This window comes from Ixodes scapularis, unplaced genomic scaffold (assembly GCF_016920785.2).
Source record: "Ixodes scapularis isolate PalLabHiFi unplaced genomic scaffold, ASM1692078v2 PGA_scaffold8__174_contigs__length_109621045, whole genome shotgun sequence".
Classification (NCBI taxonomy): domain Eukaryota; kingdom Metazoa; phylum Arthropoda; class Arachnida; order Ixodida; family Ixodidae; genus Ixodes; species Ixodes scapularis.
In genome coordinates, this window is record NW_024609883.1 from 49,054,254 (window position 1) to 49,057,966 (window position 3,713).

Consider the following 3,713-nt stretch of genomic DNA (forward strand, 5'->3'; position numbering starts at 1 on the left):
GTTTTAAAAGGAACCAGACAAAAACCTGCCTTCTCGTCAAAACGCCGCGACTGGGCCGTACCAAAACTGTCGAGAAAGGTTTGAAGGTCAGTTTTCACGTGCTCGGTTCGTCCGAGAATGGATATGTGTCGTGAAAAGGGAAAAGCAGACGCCGTCGGACAACGATTGTTTGGGCGGGAAGCACTTTGGGTTGAATTCACGGATACTTGTGGTCAACAGATTTATTTGTTTTGTTCCAACATGAACGCCAAAAAACCGTCAAGTTGTGCGGGCCAGCGAGGAAAGCCTTAGCATAAAGTTCCGAATTTGATTTCCCAAGGGCTGCTCATTTTGAATGCAGGGATATCTTAATTATCACGGTTTTCTTCGCGGAGTATTTAACCTACTGTTCTGCTGGTGATTGCTTGTAATCTTTATCTGATCACCATAGGAGAATCACGAAACGTTATCCTCCGGCAGGATAAAATATCTCAACTCGCAACGATCCATTCGTACACCGAGAGTATTGAAGCTGCTAAAGTCGGGCGCGGTGGCTCACCTGAAATTGTTTGTACCCGGAAATACATAGCGAACCTAAACAATTTAGTATTCTATCTTTAGTTTTGTGTATGGAAGTAAAGTTATTTATTTTATTATAAATATAAAATATATCGGAAAGTAAAACTTCAGACTGCGTCATCTTTTCTCGAATCACTATTGTCTCTAAAATACCTTTTTGTTCGCTGTATGTAAAATGCTGTATATAGTTTCTCCTCACTTTTACTGTGTGGCCGATTGCTCTAGTTGTCGATGACATCATCTGAATAAAAATTTATAAACGATGTGTGTTAGTTTCATGAAACTAGAACTCAGAGTCACTTCTCGTATAGGGCACTGCCAAGTGTAGGCTTTGAAAGAGGGCCCTACTTTGGGGAGTTATGTCTTTCTCAATAAAATAATGCAGCATGCTTTTAATAGAAATGAATGCCGAAATAGAGTATGACACGGTACCCACATTTAGAAAAGAATCAAAGGTTTTTTTTTTTTTTTTAATTCGCATTGGAAGTTTTTGTTGTTTGATTTTTTCACAATGTTTCCCTAAATATATCACGATTACCGTATCTCTGATCTATGTAATATTGATATTAAATTATAGCCAAATATAAGTAGAATACTGTCTGAAGAGTATATGATGGTGACTAAATTATTTTATGAGATACAGGCCTCTGAATTTGCCATTTGTCGTTCAAGCAGGCATGTTTAGCAATTTTTAGAAAAAAGAAATATAAATCAAATTAACATTACTTCTATATATTACAAAAAAGATTTACCCATAGTTTGTTTCTGAAAAGTATTATAATTCTTCTAATTCTATCGTTTTAGTTATTCACTTTCAAACGTGCTCCCTTCATCTATGGCTGTTAATGCAACTGTCCGCCTCTTCATGCTTTAACATTTTCCTGTCCCCAAATTTTTTTCTGGTCAAAACTAATTGTGGGTTCGTTTATACCAGACACTATAGACCTCTTTCACAAGGGCGCCGCCATCTTGAAATATTGTCACTTCTAGTACGGGCGAAAACATTGTTTTGCCGTCGCCATGCCAATAGAAGACATTTGGGAAATAAGCATAACCGTCACCCGTTCTCGTTTTTCCTCCCCTCTATATTTTTACTATTTAGAGGTTGAAATGTTTTTTTCTTCTTTTAATATATTTGCCGCCCATACCGTATACGCCTATTATGTGGTAGGGGACGAGAGTGCACGAAAAAGGTCTATACATTGGCATATAAAAAACATCAGTTGATTTAAAAATGTCGACCAGCCACTCTTTGGTCGGTTTTCTCTGAAATCACCCCACTACGCAAAAGGTGGCTGGACGAGGCATGCTCGTGGCTGGACGAGGCATGCTCCCATGGCTGAAGTTGACGAAGTCCAGAAGCCACAGCGTTGGGGATAACCCACGAAGCCCTCGGTGTCTGCTTGCGTCAATGGCAGCGACTGCCGCTCAGGGAGGCGCAAAAGGCAGGCTGCAGCAGCCACGGTCGCGACCTGCGTACCAGAATGATACGAGTGACCCGTGCTTGGAACGGTGTCGTGTCTCAGCAAACCTCTGCCAGCCTATAAAGATCATAAATCTGAGGGCATGGAAATGAAGACTGGCAGGGAATAGGTCTTTCAAATGCCAGCACTTTTCAGGAGCATGCAACACGAGTTCTAGTTCGGTTAGCCATGCGTAGATCGCGCACTCTGTCATCACAACGTATTGTAGAGTGAGAGTAGTTACATGCCAGAAGTAACCAAATGGGTAGTCAGCCTTTGTAGCAAAGATAAATGAATTTCTGTACGAGAGTGCAGAGGCCGCTAGGTCTTAAATGTTCTCCACCCGAATCCAAACAGCGCCATGCTTCCATGTATGCTGAAATAATGTTGAACTCAGCAAGGTACAGGGGCTTAGAGCGATACACCGAAGTTCCAGTCTTCACACAGAAGCAGACTTGTACCGTACGCATTACAAGTAATCAGATTACTTGTAATCGATTACTTTTTGGAGTAATTTTGTAATCAGTTGATTACTTTTGTTAGGCAGTAATCACAAGAGTAATCTGATTACTTCTTGAAGTAATAAAATTACTTGTAACCGTTACAATTTGTCCACGGGACCACACCCCCCCCCCCCCCCGGCACACGCCTTTTTTTATAAAATGACAAAAATAAAATTTGCTTTTTTTTTTTTTTAACGGGAAAAAGAAAGATTTTTGCGGAGCTGTAGGACATGATGTCAATCTCTTTCTATTTACAGTTTCTGTGGAATGTCCGGTTTTTTTTTTTCGAGCTGGGACTGGGAGTGGGAAGCCCCAGGGAAGCCACAGTGCGTGACAAAGGCCATTCAGGGCGAAGTGTGAGGAAGCAGAATGTAGCTTTGTGAGTCCTTCGTTCCAACTAGCCCCCTCACGCTCACACACACAGAAATAAAAAAATAGAAAAAATCCTGCTTAGGGTACCTACTCGCAGCCCGTAGGAGAACCACAACCGAAGAATGCCTAAAGCGGATGCAAAATATAACAAAGGCTGTTGAAATATTTCCCCATTTCCCCTACGTGGTCTTTGTGACAAGCAATGTTTCGAGTTGACAAGTGGTCGGGGCGATCTCTTCCGCTAATGGATACTACACATGATCCGTTTCAAATCCTCGAGCTGCTGCTCTTTTGTATAACATGCGAGCTCATCCACATGTGAATAATAAAATGAGCGACGCAAACTTTGAGCGACAACCCTTGCTCAAGCTTAACAAGATCTATAACCCCCTCCGCTCCCCCCCCCCCCCCCCCCCCACACACACACACACACTGGCGAACGCCCAAATCATTAAACGTCTTCAAACGAATTCTAAGCTTGTGTCCGCATTGTGAAGGTGCAACGACCACGAAGAGGGAGCCAGTTTTTCTTCTTCAATACTTGTGCAAATGTGAAATATAGGTTGGAAGTAGTTCATTATTATGAGCGCTAAAGATGTGTCTTCACACAATAAAGTAATAGGAAAAGTAACGATTACTTCTTTGAGTAATGTCCAATTACTTTTGCCGTCGAGTAATCAAGTAATCTAATCGAATACTTTTTAGCCAAGAGTAATAGTAATTGTAATCGATTACTTTTTTTTAGTAACGTGTACGAGACTGCACAGAAGTGACCCCCCCTCCCCCCCCCCCCCCCCCCCCCCAGGCCGCCGCCATT